This window comes from Podarcis vaucheri, assembly GCF_965113315.1.
Source record: "Podarcis vaucheri genome assembly, chromosome: 2".
NCBI lineage: Eukaryota > Metazoa > Chordata > Lepidosauria > Squamata > Lacertidae > Podarcis > Podarcis vaucheri.
This window is the reverse complement of record NC_138760.1, coordinates 119,679,664-119,700,174: the sequence shown is the minus strand read 5'-3', so window position 1 is coordinate 119,700,174 and position 20,511 is coordinate 119,679,664. Positions and strand designations below refer to the sequence as shown.

General features: G+C 45.8%; 1 protein-coding gene and 1 long non-coding RNA gene across 3 annotated transcripts in view; both read left to right on the top strand.

Moving 5' to 3' along the window:
- LOC309525381 overlaps positions 1 to 20,511 on the top strand; it is a 189,785-nt gene that overhangs the window by 118,981 nt on the left and 50,293 nt on the right. The gene's annotated exons all lie outside the window — the stretch shown is intronic.
- Positions 16,599 to 20,511, top strand: part of PPT2 (palmitoyl-protein thioesterase 2) — a 48,094-nt gene continuing 44,181 nt past the window's right edge. The window contains exon 1 of the mRNA XM_082210609.1: positions 16,599 to 16,702. The gene's annotated coding sequence lies outside the window, so the exon portion shown is untranslated. The remainder of the gene's footprint in view (positions 16,703 to 20,511) is intronic.

Genomic DNA, 20,511 nt, shown 5'->3' with positions numbered 1-20,511 from the left:
AGCAAGCCCAGTTTGACACAATAAGAATCATATCCAAGTAAATATTCAGTCTGTAAGAGGGACCGCTGTCTGATGTTTTCTATTCAAACCGTGGGCCAATCATGGACAGTTATTATGATGATTATTTTACTATTAGGCTGTCTATCATTATGGATTTAATTACGGTTTTCTTGTTGATGTTCTGTAATGTGTTTTTAATGCCATACACTGCTCCGAGGTCTTCTGATAAGGGACGGTATATAAATTGAAAAATAAATAGTAACAACAACAATAACAGAGCTCGCAAGGCAAGTCACTGCTGGGGGCTGAATATGCCCCTCCCAGGCCTATCTGACCCCTTACTGCCATGCAGGTGGTGCTGTGGTCTAAACCACTGAGCCTCTTGGGATTGCCAATCAGAAGGTTGGTGCTTCGAATCCCTGCGATGGTCGTTGTTCTGTCCCAGCTCCTGCCAACCTAGCCGTTTGAAAGCGCGCCAGCGCAAGTAGATAAATAGGTACTGCTGTGGCAGGAAGGTACCGGTAAACGCCATTTCCATGCACTCTGGTTTCCGTCTCAGTGTCCTCTTGTGCCAGAAGCGGTTTAGTCATGCTGGTCACATGACCCGGAAAGCTGTCTGTGGACAAACGCTGGCCCCCTCGGCCTGAAAGCGAGATGAGCGCCACAACCCCTTAGTCACCTTTGACTGGACTTAACCACCCAAGGGTCCTTTACTGTTTTTACCTTTTTACCATAACTGTGTCCTTGACTGTGATGGTAATATCTCTTGCTTACCAAGATGGAGGATTGAGAGGGGGACATAGAAACCTCTGTATTTTTTTTCTTGTTTTTTCTTTTTGCATGGCTACAGAGCTTTCCAAATTTTTCATGTTGGGGACACACGTTTTAGACATGTATCATTTCACAGCACAGTCATTCAGTTTTACCAGTGTTATAATAATTTTAAGATCTTAGATATATAATAAATGTTCATAAATGGACCAAGCAAACACATACATAAATATATAAACCACATGTCTGGAGCAGCGCAGGAAGACAGTCCTGAAACCATTTTGACTCCCAAACTGACCAAATGTTTCTCTGCAAGGAGGGAGGGGGTGAGGGAACCTTCCCATTGTCTCAGGAATTAAGTGATTACCATCTCAAAGGAATGGCCAGACTACCAGGAAAGGCAATCGGATAAGGCATTATCAGATAACCTGGCAGACAGGAGATAAACAAAGCACTCAGATTTCTGTTGTAGACCACCTTTTCTATTATGTAGATATGATGTTTCTGGGGGTGGTTTTGAGCTCCAGGGCAGGGAATTTAAAATGTCTATATAATGGTAGGCACACCTTTGTTTGGGGTCCTCTTCCTTTCCTGCGGGTGAGCGGAGCACCCTGTTGCATCAGCGTTAATAAAGATCAGGCTTACTAGCTGCTTTGCTTCTCAATATTCTCTGGCTGGCCTCTGTTCTTTTCTCCTACCGATGGAGAACCTACAAAGGACTCTATAAGTGCTCTTGTGTACCCCATAATGGAACAAGAGATTTTGATTACAACACCAGCAAAACAGAGTTTAACCCCTTTCCAGCCCCGGGAGGAGCATTCGTGTGACACGCTGCAGCCGGCACACTTAACGTGTCACGACACACAGTTTGGAAAGCTCTGGTGTGGTCTGTTGTACAAAGGCACATCCATTGCTCTGCTCACTTTTGCCTCTGGCTCTGCCTACCACTGAAATGTGCCCCCCCCAGGCCACTTCCGGTTCGGCGCCAGCGCTAATGGCTGCTCCCTCTCCGAGCTCCGGAGAGAGGACGGCTCTGCGAGTTCGGGTCTGACCCGCTACGGCAAGCGGGGGACCCCTAAAATCACAGGAACGGAGCCTGTGAACAAGGAGATTCGGTGGGCACCTGAAGCGCCCCCCTTTACCGCAGAAAGAGCCTTTTTAAAGGCTCCGGAACGACAACGGGGAGCGCGGTGCTGAGAATCGCTACCCAGCCCGCAGGGTGAAGCCGCATCGCCATTAGTGGAGAGCGCCGATTCCCTTCCTGAATAATCTGGATGAAAAAGACCCGTGAGTAAGACTGAATCTCTATTCGTGTCAAAACTACCTGAAATTAGGCTGAAAACGGGAAAGGCTAAAATTAAGGAAGTCTGCCTTCCCCCGACTGCATGACAATTAAAGCAACGAAAGTTACTGAGCTGCATCCGCATGGGAAATTCTTTTTAACTGCTTGAATCCGACATTTGGACTTTGACTATCCCCTCTAGCTTGCAGGGCAGAGGGGACGAATAAGTGATTTTAAAAGCTGCATGCCTAACTTAAAGGAAAGGGAACTCTCTGCAGCCTTCAGCCTGGCACAAACTGCTACTAAAACAAAGGAACACTGAACTGACTTTAGACTCCTGTGAATGTAACAAAGTGGAAGTCTTATTGTTTATTGGTTACAAAGTTTTGGGACTCTGTGGATACAATTTATCAGGGAAGGCTGGGACTCTATCTATTGGGAAAGTGTTGCAGTATATATATAGAAGCCTCCCGATAAACTTGCTTTTTAAATACTCTTTGCCTTTGTTTGCGGACATTTTGATTTGCTCCCTCTAGAGGGTAAATTAAAAGCTGCTACGCTTTGGGACAGCGGAATTTTCCTTTAGGAGAAGGCTCTCGTGGGAAACGACCTTGGGATATGAGTGGCCCAGCAGACGAGATAAGCACGAGAGCCAAGACAAGGCAATATCAACAACAGCTGCAGCAACACAAGAAAAGAGGCTCGATCTCAGGCATAACCTCTACAGTGACAACAGGACAAGAAAAAGGTACAGCAGTCTCCATGGATGCAGTGTCGCAAGCCCTTCTTAAGATAAACCAGTCTCTGGAGAATCTAACAAAGCAGACGGCAGAAAACACCAAGAAATTGACAGAGAATTCACAGAAATTGACAGACTTAACAACAAGACTTGACCTGAATACAGAATCTATAAACAGGCTTACGCAAGAAAATTCTGCCACACGCCAAATTGTGGAGGAAGCCAGAACTATTGCTGGAGAGACCCAGGAAAAATTAGAACCGATTGCCAGGAAGGTCTATGACCACGACGCAACTCTGGCATTGTGGGAACTACAAAGAAAAGAAAGGAATTTGAAATTACGATCAATTCCAGAGGACGAAGGAGACAATCTTACGGACTTTTTAACGAAAGAGTTTGCTGATTCCTGGGAAGATCTAGAGGAAGACGAATTTAAAATCATAACAGCATTTAGACTGGGCAGAAGACAGAACAGAAAGGCGCCGAGAGACTGTCTGATTACCTTGAGATCGAAGGAGGAAAGAGACAAAATTCTAAGACTACACTTTGAAAAGGCCTTACAAATTGGGAACTCACCGATACAGATCTTCAAAGACATTCCTAAACATATTTTGGACTTGAGAGCTTCTTATAAAGATTTGGTTTACTTGCTGAAGAAGAACACCATTCTCTTCAGGTGGGAATTTCCACAGGGACTGTCTTTTGACTATAGGGGGAAGAAGGTGAAAATAAAGACGATACAGGATAAAGACAGGTTCCTGCAAAGAAATCAAGAAGATTTACAGAAAGGAACTGTAGACCCAATTGCTGAGCAAAAGAGTGTAATAGACATCCTGAACCTTTCGTTTGGACAGAACCTTCCACCACCAACAGAGGAGGAACAACAATTGGGAGCGGTTGGAGGAATACCAGAAAAATAACAAGATGGCCCTGCAATTCCTTAGCTGGAATTGTAATGGGATGAACAGTCCTTTGAAGAGACGACAAGTATTCCATATTTTGTATAGAGAACAATTGGACTTGATTTGCTTACAGGAAACCCATATAACCAGAGCACATAGGAGACTGCTTATGAATAAAAAATTGGGACAAGAATTTATTTCGTCGGACAAAGTGAAAAAAAGAGGAGTTGTGATTTATGTAAAAGAGAAGTGGGCCCCAAAAATGATGTTCAAAGATGACCAAGGAAGATATTTAGCGGTGGAGATCCAGGTACAAGGAGAAAAATTTTTGATAATTGGGATCTATGCACCAAATGAAGGTAAAGCAGAATTCTTCAAAAAACTCCATGAAACTTTGACGGATTACTTGGAATACAATATGATAATCATGGGAGATATGAATGGTGTAGTTTCTACAAACATGGACAAGACACAAAGACTGACACTTACTAAAGAAGGGAGACTCCCCAAGACTTTTTTCGAAATGACTGAAAATATGGACTTAATAGACATTTGGAGAACAAGGAACCCTCTTGAAAGAGAGGGAACTTTTTTCTCCCATGCAAAGATGACCTGGACCAGAATCGACCAAATTTGGGTTACTAGTGGAATGGCTCCGAAGATTAAGAAGGTAGAAATCTGCCCAAAAACCTGTTCCGACCATAACGCCGTGAAGATGGAAATGAAATTTACAACAACTGGTCAGTTTAGATGGAGAATGAATGACACCCTGTTTCGAGATAGAGAGATCCACATGAAGGCCCAAAAAACTATAAAGGACTATTTTGAAATTAATCTAAAGGGCGATGTGGAAAAAAGAGTGATCTGGGACGCAAGTAAAGCTGTGATGCGAGGATTTTTGATTCAACAAAATTCAATAAAGAAGAGAAAACAGATTGAGAAAAAGGGAAAAATTTTGGAAAAGATAAAAGAAGGAGAGAAAAAATTAAGATTAAAACCAAAGTCCCAGGAAATTTTGAGGGAGATTAAGTTGTATCAAACGCAATATATGGAATTGATGAACCAAGAGATAGAATGGAAAATAAAGCAAATGAAGCAAAAGACATTTGAGTCGGCAGACAAATGTGGTAAACTTCTGGCATGGCAACTTAAGAAAAGACAGAAATTAAATACAGTCACAAGCCTAGAAGTGGATGGAAAAAATATATCTAAACCCAACGAGATAAGAAATTGTTTTGTGAGTTATTTTAAAAAACTTTATTCCCAAGGATTAATAATAATAATAATAATAAATTTTATTTATATCCCGCCCTCCCCAGCCGAAGCCGGGCTCAGGGCGGCTAACAACAATAAAACAGTACAAAGGTACAACATAAACAACATTCTAAAATCATTCATTATAAAAATTAATTAATTCAAGCCACTAGCAACCATTGGGCCAGAGCTCTGCGAAGATTGCCGAGGGAGGGAGTCAGGCTGTGCCCTGGCCAAAGGCCTGGTGGAACAGCTCTGTCTTGCAGGCCCTGCGGAAGGATGTCAAGTCCCGCAGGGCCCTGGTCTCTTGTGACAGAGTGTTCCACCAGATCGGAGCCACAGCCGAAAAGGCCCTGGCTCTAGTTGAGGCCAGCCTAACTTCTCTGTGGCCTGGGACCTTCAAGATGTTTTTATTTGAAGACCGTAGGTTTCTCTGTGGGGCATACCAGGAGAGGCGGTCCCGTAGGTACGAGGGTCCTAGGCCAAAATGAAGAGGACATAGATAAATTCCTTAATAAATATGGACTACAAAAAATCTCTCATCATAGCAAGGTGGATCTAAACCAGAGAATAACAGAACAAGAGATAGAGGGTGCCATTCAGGACATGCAATTGGGCAAATCTCCAGGGCCAGACGGACTGACTTCCAGATATTACAAATCTTTAAAGGAATGGTTGATACAACCGTTAAAGGAGGTTTGTAACGAGATCTTAGAGGGAAAAAAGGCACCCGAATCGTGGAAAGAAGCATATATCTCACTCATACCAAAGACAGAGACTGAAAAGACTCAACTGAAGAACTACCGCCCAATTTCGTTATTGAATGTGGATTACAAAATTTTTGCAGACATTTTAGCAAAAAGATTTAAAAGAGTATTGATGGAGAAGATTCACAGAGACCAAGCAGGCTTTCTCCCAAAAAGACACCTCTCAGACAATGTTAGGAATATAATAGATATTTTGGAAAAGTTAGAGGTGAACATAAATACTAAAGCAGTCTTGATATTTGTGGATGCGGAGAAAGCCTTTGACAATATTTCGTGGAGTTTTATGAAAAAGAATCTTCATGGGATGGGGGTAGGACAAGGATTTGAGAATGGTATGGGTGCAATATATTCCGAACAAAAAGCTAAGCTGATTGTAAACAATGTAATAACTGAGGAACTTAAGATAGAAAAAGGAACACGACAGGGGTGCCCAATTTCCCCATTGCTTTTTATTTCGGTCCTGGAGGTGTTGCTGAACATGATTAGAGATGACCAGCAAGTTAAAGGTGTAATGGTCGGAACCAAACACTACAAGTTAAGAGCGTTTGCAGATGACCTTGTATTGACCTTGCAGGAGCCAAACACTAGTACAAAAAGAGTGTTGGAAATAATCCAACAATTTGGACAGGTAGCTGGATTTAAATTGAATAAACAAAAAACTAAAGTCTTAGGGAAAAACCTAACAGATATGGAAAAGAATAAGTTTCAAGAAGAGACAGGTCTGACGGTGGTTAAGAAGGTGAAATATCTAGGGGTTAATTTAACATCTAAAAACTTGAATTTGTATAAGGACAATTATGAAAAATGTTGGTCAGAAATAAAAAAAGATCTAGAAATATGGTCAAATTTGAGATTGTCAATGCTAGGCCGAATTGCAGTGATTAAGATGAATGTATTGCCTAGAATGTTATTTTTATTTCAAACTTTGCAGATTATTGACAAGATGGACTGTTTCAAGAGGTGGCAGAAAGACATTGCGAAATTTGTCTGGCAGGGCAAAAAGCCCAGAATAAAATATAAAATATTAACAGATGCAAAAGAAAGAGGGGGATTTGCCCTGCCGGACTTAAAATTGTACTATGAAGCAGCAGCATTCTGCTGGCTGAAAGAGTGGATGCTCCTCGAGAACACAGATATCTTGGACTTAGAAGGTTTCAATAATGCATTTGGCTGGCATGCATATCTATGGTATGACAAAATCAAAGTGCATAGTGCCTTCAAAAATCATATTGTAAGGAAAGCGTTGTTCAATGTTTGGATGAGATATAAAGATCTGTTGGAAAATAAAACCCCTAGATGGTTGTCACCCTTAGAGGCTAAGGCCCACAAGAAAGTTAATATGGAGGTCGGATGGCCAAAGTATTGTGAGATCTTAGAACAGGATGGAGAGAAATTGAAATTAAAGAGCCATGAAAAACTAAAACCCAAAGTACAAGATTGGCTCCACTATTATCAAATAATGGAGGTTTTCAAACAAGACAGGAAAATTGGCTTCCAGGTGGAAAAATCAAAACTTGAGACAGAATTGTTAGAACCCAATACTAAGAATATGTCAAGAATGTATAACTTGCTGTTGAAATGGAATACACAAGATGAAACAGTTAAATCAGCTATGATTAAGTGGGCACAGGACATTGGTCATAATATTATGTCTGCTGACTGGGAAAGGTTGTGGAACACTGGTATTAAATTTACGGCATGTAGTGCCTTAAAGGAAAATGTGATGAAAATGGTCTATAGGTGGTACATGACCCCAGTTAAGCTAGCAAAAATTTACCATTTGCCTGACAACAAATGTTGGAAATGTAAGGAAACTGAAGGTACTTTTTATCACCTTTGGTGGACATGCCCGAAGATTAAGGCTTTCTGGGAGATGATATATAATGAAATGAAAAAGGTATTCAAATATACCTTCCTTAAGAAACCAGAGGCCTTTCTCTTGGGCATTGTCGGCCAATTAGTGCTAAAAAAGGATAGAACTTTTTTCATGTATGCAACAACAGCAGCAAGAATATTGATCGCAAAGTATTGGAAGACACAAGACTTACCCACCTTGGAAGAATGGCAGATGAAAGTGATTGACTATATGACATTGGCGGAAATGACGAGCAGAATTCGTGACCAGGGAAAGGAGACTGCGGAAGAAGACTGGAAGAAATTTAAGATTTATCTTAAGAACTATTATAAACTTGATGAAGTTTAGATTGTCGAGATTTTACAGAAAGAAAGGGTTGCAGTAATATAAGATTAGATCAAGAAAGGACTATGATGAATTAGGATGGGAAAAAATATTTATAAGTTGCTAGAAAATTTGGACATGAGGATGCAGAAAGGGGAGGTATGGGGAAGTCCGAGGAAAGAAGTTTATGAAAGGATATTTTGAAATTATATTTGTTTGTTTGTTTGTTTTTCTTTTATGTTTGTTTGTTATAAAAACTCTTGTAAAACTAATAAAAATTTTATATATAAAAAAAAGAAAAAGTCAAAAAAAAAAATGAAATGTGCCCCCCCCCAGGGACCCCTAAAAAAGAACGTGGCCCTTGAGCTGGAAAATAAATCCCCACTCCTGCTATTCATGCTAACTGGGAAGTAACGCATATTTAGCTCAGTGTGACCTACTTCTCTGAATAAGCTATTAGGAATGGAGAGGTTTAAAATAATTTGTCTTGGGCTCCAAGCCTTTACTTCTTCAAATAAAGTAAGAAACATTCCTTAGCAGATCAAAAGAAGAAGAAACAGAATATGTGAGGGGCGCAGAAGATAAAAACATGCACTGATTAAATCAGAGCAGACTTTTTTTATTTGTTTCTTTTAAAGGCAGGCGTGCCAAACTGAATATTTCAGCTACATTTGACAAGTAATGTTTCCCTGAAGGAAAGGGCTGCACCGAGACAAGAAAGGATATTGTTTGCAACGATTCAATAGATCTTCTGGACCCTGGATATTGTCTGCTTTGCATCAGGCTGAATTTGTAGCATCACCCTCTTTTGTGGCTTCGTGACTTTGCTGATAATTGAAGGCAGGAGGTGGAGGAGGAGGTGCACATTGGAGAGGCGAACAGGCAGCAGAGAATATGCTGGAAGGATGGAGCAGAGCATATACAAGCAGGCAAAGGTATAGCTATAGAAATAAAACAGCCATGTGGGAAGCGATGGCGCCAGTAGCCCAATAATTATATCCAAACCCAGCTTCCAGTAGGCCTCAGGCAGGCCTGACTGCTGATGTAATACATGCATATACACATTGGGCCATCTCTACCATTAGGCAGAGGGAGGCAGCTGCCTCACACGGCAGATTTGTTGCAAGGGCAACAAATGGTGCCTCCTGTCACTATTTTGTGGGAGGGATTCAAGAAGAAACAGGAGCTGTAGCTTTGCACAATTAACATGTACTAAAGTGCTCTGTCACCACGAGCTTGGTGCAGTTCAGAAAGTGATTGAAAAGTCTGGGATGAATGAATGATTCATGGGGAGACACCCTGCCCTCAAGTGAATCTGGAACGAACGTGGGACAAACGCTCTTTGTTATATAACTGCCCCGCAAGCAAATCAGAATGAATGTTCAATAAAGACTGGCTTTCATTCTTTCCTTTTCCAGATTGTCTCTGGTTTGGGATGGGATTCAACAGGCAAATTCCAGATGTGAAATTACAGTCGACTGGTCTTGTGCAACTAGGAGCTTCCCCCAAAGATCGCTGATAAGGGAAGCGACAGGAACAATCACTGGGAAGTGTGGGAGGGATAATGCTTGATGCAATGTCAGTTCCCCCAATGCAATCTAACCTCCCCACAAACAAATCAGAATGGATGTTCATTAAATAGCCAGCATAATCTAATCTCTCTCCAAATGAATCAGGATGCGTGCTGAAAAACAGGTAATCTGGAGAATTCCAAAGCGTTCATTGTTTAGTTTGCTATTATTCCATTTTGACTCCCAGGGGGGAGGAGAGGTCCTTTTCAGAAGCAGCAAATATCTGACATTGAACCACCGTGAGCTGCAGGGGATTGTGGAACCATTCTATGGAATGTGCAGTCAGTACATGCACTCAGGGACGCGGACTTATAAAAAATATTGGGGGGGCCCGGGAAAGCTCATGAATAATAAATAAGCTCATGAATATGCAAATAAAGTGGCGCCGCCTCCTCGTGAGCGAATAGGGGAGAGCATGCTGCACCTATTAATCAGCTCCGGAACAGCTGATATGCGGGAAACGTGGGGCTAGCCGGAGAAGAGAGGGCGAGCCCCCTCCACTCCGGCCCTAAACTGCTGAAACCGCCAGGAGGAAGGAAATTCCCCCCGGCAGTGCCTTGGCAGTGGCGGTGGTGCTGCGAAGCAGCGAGGCAGGAGCCCCCGCCCCTGGGGATTCCCTAATCTCGCGGGGGACGGCCGGGGCTCTCCGACTAGGGCGCGCGGCTGGCTGGCTGGCTGGCGAGGGAGCAGGTGGGGAGGAGGCGGGGGACGGCGGCGGCGCTCTGCTGGAAGGGCGCCCGAGATTATTGGGGGGGCTGAGCCCCCCAAAAAAAATTTTTGAGGGGGCTCGAGCCCCCTCAGGCCCCATGGAGTCGGCGCCTATGCATGCACTGGCAAGGCCTGCTCAGCCTCACTGTCAGCATGTGTGAACTCAGAAGCTGCCACAATCAAACACCCCCCCCACTCTCTTGTGATTCGCACAATAATATATTTTTACTCATGGTGGATCTTTCTCTTCCAGACTGCTTCCCCACCTCCAGAGAAGCTTCTATGAAATTATAGGATCCCCCAAAACACAGAACCGAAGAACCATAGAGTTGTTGTTGGGCTATGAACCTTGTTTTGTTTTAGTTATTGTTTGGTGTCATGTGCGAACCAGACACCTTTCCATAACCATGGTTTGTCTGACTAGACCACCCCAGATGCTTACAAGTTTGCAAAGGCATGATCAGCAGCTGGGACACACAAAAAATATTTGGAGAAACGAGCCATGGTATGTGTTATGTACTGAGTTGAATAGGATCCAAAAGGCAGCAGTCTGATTGGTCCTAGAACAATAGGATTCAGAATGCAGCAGTCTGATTCGTCCTAGAACAATAGGGTTCAGAATGCAGCAGTCTGATTGGTCCACAGGAGCCACCCAATCCAGCTCCAGGTGGAAGTGAATCCACAACCTGATTGGCCTACAGGTGAATCCCAGAATTAGCCAATCACTTGGGGCCCATTGTGTAAATAATGTATATAAAGTAGACATTCTGGGGGAACTTCCATTCCTCCTCACCACTATGAGCTGAATAAAGAGCATGAAATCCACTCTCAACTCCGAGTATATTTCAGTATGTTTGATTGTTTGTGGGACAACTTGTGGTTTGTTAAACAAAGTATGGTTGAGAGTGTTGGATGAGGAACACGCCTGGCAAATCCTCACCATGCTGAACTCCAACCCAGAAAACTATGTTCCCACTGTGGAAGGACGTGTGGATCCAGAATTGGCCTCCACAGTCACTTATGGACACACAATTAAGACGTTTGTCATGGAAGACAATCTTTCTCAGCTACGAGTGATCACCAAAGGAGCAGAAGGAGGAGGAGGAACAGTTTATAGCAAAATAGCAGTGTTTCATCTGTCACAGTATTAAACAGCAGAGTCATGTAGCACTTTAAAGACTAGCAGATGTCATTATCTGCTTTCACTGATTAGAGTCCATCATGCGCATGAAGAGTAATCCTCAGGTGAGTCTCAAACCTTTGGTGAGTTAGGGACGTCTCTTGCATGCAAAGGCAGGTTCTGGTAGATTAAGTGGATGAGACTGTAAGAAACAAAAATCTGCCCTTGTTCCCTTATGGGGGACACAGGAGCCCTTATAGAGTCCTTTGTAGGTTCTCCATCGGTCGGAGGAAAGAACAGAGGCCAACCAGAGAATATTGAGAAGCAAAGCAGCTAGTAAGCCTGATCTTTATTGAACTGTTGCAACAGGGTGCCCCCCTCACCCGCAGGAGAGAGGAGGAGGACCCAGAACCAAGGTGTGTCCGCCCTTATATAGACATTTTAAATTTCCCACCTTGGAGTCCAAGACCACCCCCAGAAACATCATACCTACATCACAGAAAAGGTGGTCTACAGCAGAAATCTGAGTGTGTTGTTTACCTCCTGTCGTTGTTTACCTCCTGTCTGGCAAGTTACCTGTTAATGCTTACTTGATTGTATACCCTGGGGAGCCGGCCAGTCTTTTGTAATGATAAATACCTAGTTCCTGAGCCAGGTCACAGGCTCACCCTATTCATACACAGACATACCCTTAAGATGGGTTTTGTGAAGGAAAAGACAACGGGGAGGCTTTTCCATTTTCCTTTGACTTTGCAGATAAAACATTTGGTCAGTTTGGGAGTCAAAATGGTTCCAGGACTGCTTTCCTGTGCTGCTTCAGACATGTGGTTTATATATTTATGTACGTGTTTGCTTGGTTCATTTATGAACATTTATTATATATATATAAGACTTTAATTTATTTATTTCAAGACCAAAAGCGGGTCCAACAGTCAAGAAGGCAGTTGCTGCATGTGCTGCAGAGGGAAGTGAGGGGCAGATGGGGCTCCTCAGCCTGGGAAGGTAGCCCATCTAGGGGAAGAAAAACTCTGATCCTTCAGGAGAAGGAGCGGCTGAGGAGTAAACCTGACACAAACCCTAAGACTTGCCAGTGGTGCATGCTCTAGTTATCTCCCGCTTGGACTACTGCAATGTGCTCTATGTGGGGCTACCTTTGAAGGTGACCCGGAAACTGCAATTAATCCAGAATGCGGCAGCTAGACTGGGGACTGGGAGCTGCTGAGACCACATAACACTGGTCTTGAAAGACCTACACTGGCTCCCAGTACGTTTCTGAGCACAATTCAAAGTGTTGGTGCTGACCTTTAAAGCCCTAAACGGCCTTGGCCCAGTATACCTGAAGGAGCGTCTCCACCCCCATCGTTCAGCCCAGACACTGAGATCCAGCACCGAGGGCCTTCTGGCGGTTCCCTCATTGTGAGAAGTGAGGTTACAGGGAACCAGACAGAGGGCCTTCTCGGTGGTGGCGCCCTCCCTGTGGAACGCCCTCCCTTCAGATGTGAAGGAAATAAGCAGCTATCTTGTCTTTAAAAGACATCTGAAGGCAGCCCTGTTTAGAGAATTTTTTAATATTTAATGCTGTATTGTTTTTAACAGTTGATTGGAAGCCACCCAGAGTGGCTGGGGAAACTCAGCCAGATAGGCGGGGTATAAATAATAATAATAATAATAATAATAATAAGAAGAAGAAGAAGAAGAAGAAGAAGAAGAAGAAGAGTTGGATGAGCGGGGTATAAATAATCTATTATTATTATTATTATTATTATTATTATTATTATTATTATTATTCAGTTGGATGGTGCCTTGAATGCCTCCTGTCAACTCCTGCAGCCAAGCTCTGCTTCCCTTTGGGCCACATCATTGAGGCCAAGAGGTCTTGTCACCTGGGCAGCCCAAGACCTCCAGACACACTGACCAGGCTTGAGCCCCTAGGAGATCACTTTGGTCCTGCTAACTCATTGGTTTGGCTTCACCCCTGGAGGCCCACTCCATTCTCTCTCCGGATGGATGGATGCCGACAACAACAATCCACAGGAACATAGGACACTGCCTTATATTGAGTCGGACCCATAGCTGTCAACTTACAGATTTGAAAATAAAGGACCAGCAGCCAAAATAAGGGATTTTCCAGGCACAGGCATGTTCGACTTCTGAGCCCCTCCAAGCCAAAGGCAGAAAGCCCAGCCAGCAGCCAAACGAAGCCTCAAGCGGTGGTTCCCACAGCGCAGCAACCCGGCAAAGGGGATGCAGCAAGGAAAACCACCGTCACCTCTCCGCTGGGAAGCGCTGAGCAAAGGCGAGTCCCCAGGCAACGCGGCCGACTTGATTGGCACAAGGCATGCAAGCTCCACCCCCCCAGTCATTCTTAGACTCCTTATTGGGTGAGCAACGCAGCCAAGCAACACAGTTGGAGCCTCCCTCCTCCCTGGCCGGCAGGGAGGGAGGGAGGGAGAAGAGCTGCTTCCTTTGAAACCTGGGAAATTTAAGGGACATCATCAATAAGGGACAGCAGCAGGACACAGCACTGGGATAAGGGACTTTCCCGCCAAATAAGGGACGGTTGACAGCTATGGTCAGACCACTGGTGCATCTAGCTTAGTATAGCCTACACTGGCTGGCAGCATGGCTCCACGTTTTCCAATAGTTATCTTCCAGCCCTACCTAGCTATGCCGGGATTTGAACTTGGTACCTTCTGCCTGCAAAGCAGATTCTCTACCACTGAACTATACAGTCTCCCCCCCCTTGCAGGTATAGATACACCTGTCTGGTGGTGGGTAAGTTGTAAGCTGTGGTTCAGAGGAAAATGACATGCAAAGAAGTACAGATGGCAACATGCTGATTTATTTGTTTTTTAGCCCTGCCAAATTCAACCCCTTTGGCAACATTTCCTTTTCCCTCTTGCTTCTTCAGAAGGCTCCCTTTCCCCTCTACATCTCCTTGAGCAACCACCACTTTGACATTTCCCACTTGACAAGCCCTTAGTGCCTTTGGATTGTTTCCCTAGCAAACAGAGTCACGTGTCGCTGGGTTAAGTATTGGGTGGAACTCAGCTCCTACCTAAGGGAATATCACTTTTTCTTAGGAGAAATGATAGACAAATAGTAAAATAATCATAATAACAGTCCATGATTGGCCACGGTTTGAACAGAAAACATTAGACAGCGGTCCCTCTTACAGACTGAATGTTTACTTGCATATGATTCTTATTGTGTCAAACTGGGCTTGCTGCCATGTAAATGCAGACTGCAATATTGTTATGAACACTTAACATGGAGTTTTCTTCTGAACAGGCATGTGTAGCATTGCCCTGTAATTGTTCTAACCACATTGTCTCTTATAAAGGTGTACAGCCTAGATCTTCTCCCAGACTGCAGGCAAGATGGATTTTTTTTTTTATCATCTCTCTGTTGCTTGTGAACATTTGCTAACACCTTTCGCTGCCTCAAGCAGAATTGCAACTCTTCAATTTTTTAAATGGTACTTTTTAAAAAAAGACCATCTGAAGCAGAGCATCAGTTCATGTACCTTAGCATTGTCCACACTGACTGGCAGCATCTCTCCAGGGTTTCAGGCAAGGTTCTCTTCAAATCTCCCCTGGAGTTGCCGGGGATTGAACCTGGAAACTGCTGCTTACTAGGTAGTAGCTCTACCACTGAATTACAGCCCTTCTCTGTTTTGACCTTTTATGTGAGCCAGATACAAAGTTATTAGTTGTTGTTTAGTCGTTTAGTCGTGTCCGACTCTTCGTGACCCCCTGGACCAGAGCACGCCAGGCACTCCTGTCTTCCGCTGCCTCCTGCAGTTTGGTCAGACTCATGCTGGTAGCTTTGAGAACACTGTCCAACCATCTCGTCCTCTGTCGTCCCCTTCTCCTTGTGCCCTCCATCTTTCCCAACATCAGGGTCTTTTCCAGGGAGTCTTCTCTTCTCATGAGGTGGCCAAAATATTGGAGCCTCAGCTTCAGGATCTGTCCTTCCAGTGAGCACTCAGGGCTGAAGTGGTCCCTTAGCATGTACCATATATGTGGGAAATAAATGTAGGAAGTAAACCATAAATTAATATAACGCGATGGAGTTCCCAGGGGCAGGTATTGTCACCATATGAAAGGCCTTCATATGGAATGGGTCTCCTGATAAGGTTGTATCTCCCGGAGACCCTCTCCTGCAGAGTACAGGTGATCTTTTAGGTCCTAAGCTCTATAAGGCTGTGTACACCAGAAAAAGGAACTCGGACTTCACTCGTTTAACTTGGCCAGCTGGCAGCTGGCGCAATACTTTATGCAGAAGTGTCAACATGTGGCAAGAGTCTGCTCCGGTGGTTTACATAGGATACAGCTGTAGATGAGAAGATAAGAGAGGAACCTGGCTGTTGCATCAGGCCAATGGCCTACCTAGTCCAGCATTCTCAAAGTGGCCAGCCAGCTGCCTCAACGCCAAGCCCCGGCCTGAGCACCCGCAGCAAATGCACATGACAGCAGGACTTGGTTGCAACCCTAATTTGAGAGCAAATGCCATTAATGTTAATAGGATTTATGCATGAGGGAACATTGCCGGGGATTATTACGTTTTAAAACTGGTTGGTTCAAGAGTATGGGTAGGCAAACTAAGGTCTGGGGGCCGGATCTGGCCCAATCGCCTTCTAAATCCGGCCCACGGACGGTCCAGGAATCAGCCTGTTTTTACATGAGTAGAATGTGTGTTTTTTAGTTGGTCTTTAAGGTGCTACTGGAAGGAATTTTTTTATTTTGCTTTTTAAAAAATGCATCTCTGGGTTATTTGTGGGGCATAGGAATTCATTCTTTTTTTTCTTCTTTTCAAAATATAGTCCGGCCCCCCACAAGGTCTGAGGGACAGTGGACCGGCCCCCTGCTGAAAAAGTTTGCTGAGCGCTGTTCAAGAGCCGCCTTTTAGTGCGGCTCCCCTTTCAATCTGAGCTCCCTTATTGGCGACTGGTAGAAATCAAAGCCTTCATTTGCAGGCACTGGAAGCCGACGCTTTGGGGAACCGAAGGTTTGCATCCATTAAGAGGCAAATTAGCTCCTTTTTCTGTTATTACAGTATTGTTGTTGCAAATCCAGATGTCCGGGAACATTCTAGCGCAGAGAGGGAGGGAGGGGGTTGTGATTCCGGCTTGACCCCCAGCCCCCTCCTGATTCGCGGTCTCTTCCTCTCTTTAGGGGGCGCCAGTTTCGCGATGAATGAAGCGGGGGTGGGAATAGAACGTTGCAACATTTGGTTTCCAGGGACGCCTGCGCGGTCGCCGGGGGCGGGGGAGCATCCCCGGATCTGACGCGCGCACTCCAGGAGCACGAGAGGGGAAATAAACAACAAGAGAAAAAGCGAGAGAGAGAGAAGAGAAGAGATCAGCTGGCGGATGGGGGCAGGGAAGCGGCCGGTGTCTTGATCCAGGCAAGATCCGATGGGCGGCGGTGGGGCGCACGATCCGGTGAACTGCAAGGCGGGGGGGGGATAAAAGTTTGCGAATTAATGGGGTTTACAGCTGGGGAATCCCATTCAGGAGAGGCGGGGTGGCGAATTGCTCCACGATCTTAAGCTGGGAGCGTGTGGGGCGAGGATGGGAATGGGTTTGGTTTGGTGCTGAACGGGGCTTGATCGGGGATCCGCAACAGAAATCATTCATATACGGATCTGCTGTGGCTGGAGAAGGGCCTGCAAGGGAGCCGGGAGGGTCGCGTCGACTTTTCCTTTTGGCCTCCGTTAAGGTTTCCAGGTATGGATACTGTATTTTTGGAGAGTTGCACACGCAGAAAGGACTTTCCCTCCGGGGTGGCTCCCCAGCGCCCACCCCCCTTCTCCTAGCTGCACCGGCGAGAGAAGGCGAACCTGATGGAATTTTCCCCGCTCGGCAGCCCTTAAAGATACAGGAGCCCAAGCGGCTTTTATGACCCGGAGTTATTTTTTTATATATATTTTTATGGCTTTGCAATGAGGTTGGGTGGAGAGGGGACGCCTTAGTTTCTCGATCGCTGGGTAAAGAAAGGGCGGATTTCTTCCTGCCAGCGTTTTGCAAATTTACAAAAGGCGCAAAAGAAATGTGGAGGGGGGGCGGTTATAGTCGTTTCGGCGGGGCAAATAACTCGGTGCCTACCGAAGGAAAAGTGGAGGAGGGCTTTTGTTCGCACCTGCTTTCGTTCTCTGCCGAGCTTGCCGGCTGCTGTAGTTATTTATTTGAACCACAGCTTGGTGCGCAAGAGAAGCTCTTCGCAGCATTCGCGCCTGCACGTCTGGCTGCTGTTCAAATCGAAAAGAGCAGAATCGCGCTTTGCTCCGATCCATTGGTGAAAACCCTGCTTGCAATCTCACGAATGCTTCAGCCGTGCGGCTCTTTTGGTGCCAGCGTTGGATTTTCACAGGATCTCGCTAATTTTTGTGGCTTTGGGTGTGTGTGTGTGGGTGTGAGAGAGAGAGATAGATTCATCTTTTGGGGGGAGGGAGTGTTGTGTTGCTTTTGTGCATCGGTTTTATAGCCCGCTTTTCCTCCCAAAGGAGCTCAGAGCGACAAACACACCAGCATTTCGACAACAGCAAAACCAAAAAATAGTTTGATGCAATGGCAGGGTAGGATTAGTTACAGATAGGTAGCCGTGTTGGTCTGCCATAGTCAAAATAAAAAAATTCCTTCCAGTAGCACTTTAAAGACCAACTAAGTTAGTTATTGGTATGAGCTTTCGTGTGTATCTGAAAAAGTGTGCATGCACACGAAAGCTCATACCAAGAACTAACTTAGTTGGTCTTTAAGGTGCTACTGGAAGGAATTTTTTTATTTTGGGTAGGATTAGTTACTGCTCTGGCCAACAGCCTGTGACTTTGAAGCTGTTCCTTTGTATTATGTATATTTAGGGGCTGGACAGGAGAGAGGAAATAAGTCAAGTTTTGCAGTGCTAACAGGTTCTGCATCCCCACTAGGAAATTCTTCCCTTCTCCAGATGGTGAGGTAGCGCTGCTCAGTAGTTACCTTCATTACTGTGCTTTTCACTTGCCTTAGCTTAGGTTGCATACACACCCTAATCTTAAGGCACACAAATTTCGCAAACAGTCCTGGGCACTGCAGTTTATCTCTTAAGGTAAAGGTAAAAGGACGCCTGACCATTAGGTCCAGTCGTGACTGACTCTGGGGTTGAGGCGCTCATCTCGCTTTATTGGCCGAGGGAGCCGGCGTACAGCTTCCGGGTCATGTGGCCAGCATGACTAAGCCGCTTCTGGCGAACCAGAGCAGCACATGGAAACGCCGTTTACCTTCCCGCCGTAGCAGTACCTATTTATCTACTTGCACTTGGACGTGCTTTCGAACTGCTAGGTTGGCAGGAGCAGGGACCGAGCAAAGGGAGCTCACCTCGTCGCGGGGATTCAAACCGCCGACCTTCTGATCAGCAAGTCCTAGGCTCTGTGGTTTAACCCACAGCGCCACCTGCGTCCCTTATGGAGCTACAATTCCCAGCACCCGTAGCAAACTACAGTTCCCAAGATTCTTTTGCAGGAAGCAGTGTTCTTTAAGTGTGTGATGTGTAGGCACTCTGCTTTTCCTTCTCCTCTCCTTCCCCTCTCTTCTGAGGATTGGTCAGCTATTCCATGCTTGCACCTTTAGGAACAAATAAGTCTTTCTAGAGATATTCTCTCGCCTCTTAAGCAGGGATTTCTGGCCTGGGGAAAAATGGATTCCTTTTTATAGAACTGATGATGAACTGGTCTGTGAATCAAGATGCAGCTTCTGAGGAAGGGTTATAGCTCAGTGGTAGAACTCTTGCCTGGTACACAGTGGCGTAGCGTGGGGGGTGCAGGGGGGCCAGCCGCACCGGGCGCAACATCTGGGGGGGGCGCTCGCACTCGCAGCTCTCTGCCCCTACCTGGCTCACTCACTCTCTCTCACTGCAGTGCTGGCTGTGCGAATCCGAGCCGCTGGGTCGCCGCCCACTGTGGAGGGGGGGTGTGCCAGGCGTGCGGTGCGGAGAGAGAGCGAGGGACTATCTGGGGGAGGGACAGTGCAGCGGCCGCCCAGCGCAGCGCTGAGCGCGGGAGAGAACCACACCAGACCAGACCAGGCAGCAGCAAGAAGAAGCTGGCAGCGGCGGCAGGTTAGGGGGCGCAAATTACTTGCCTTGCCCCGGGTGCTGACAACCCACACTACGCCGCTGCTGGTACTTATAAAGTCCCAGGTTCAATCCCCAGGTATGGCTGGGAGAGTTTCTCTGCCTGAAATCTTAAGAACTGATAGTTGGTGTAGACATTACTGAGTCTGATGGACCAATAGCAGTTTCCTGTGTTCCCTCTGTCCTTTCTGGGACTTTTAATCCACCGCTTCTTTGCAGCATGGCCCGTCTGCTCAGCCTTAGCTGCCTCCTCACCCTAAGAGAGGGCACTTCCAGACAACCTGTTTATTGAGCATGCACACTGATTTGCTGGCAGGAAGCCTAGGTGACGAGTTGCATCAGATTCAGGTCACACTTCCCAGTGCATGTCCTCCACCACTTTCCTTGTTGCAAAACACCCAGGCTATCTCCACATTGCAAGCAATTATAATTGTGCAACCTGCATTTGGTGGGATGCGATTGCATCCCAGTCCCCAAAAAACAACTCCAAAAACTGGCGAGTCCAGAATTTGTCAGTGACAAATGTAGAGGCATGGGAGAAACTCTGGGATCTGACCTCAGAAACTTCACACGAGATGGGAAGGACTTTCCCCAGGGCTGTATCCATGGAATCAGATGCAGCAGGTCAGTAGTCGGTGAAGTTAACTCTTCAAGGAAATGACACACAACTCGGCAACACTTCACAGTAGGTCTTGCCCTGTGGAGCAGGTCCCTGCCCTCCACCCTTTCTAAGGCTCCTCCTCTCCTGGATGTTTCCCAAGCAGTCTCAAACTGCCTCCCTCTAGCCTCTGTTCTGCCCTCCTCAATATTCAGCACATTCTTCGAAACCAGGGTGGAGGTGGGCTTGTCGCAGGAGGAGAGGGAGACCCCCCCCTGGATTCTTCAGCAGTATCCTGATTCCTCTCCTCTGCTTCAGCCTCAGAGTCTGAACAGCTCCCCGTCACATATTCCTCCTGCTCACTAAACCCTGTTGCTCCTTCAGCTTCTGGAACCTCCTCTCAATTTCCCTCTTCTCATTGGTGTCCTGCCACCAATCCCTGGGCTCTGAGCCTTCCTCCTCTGGGGTTTCCCTTGGGGGTCCCCAGCTGGTACCTCCCACCACTCGTGTTC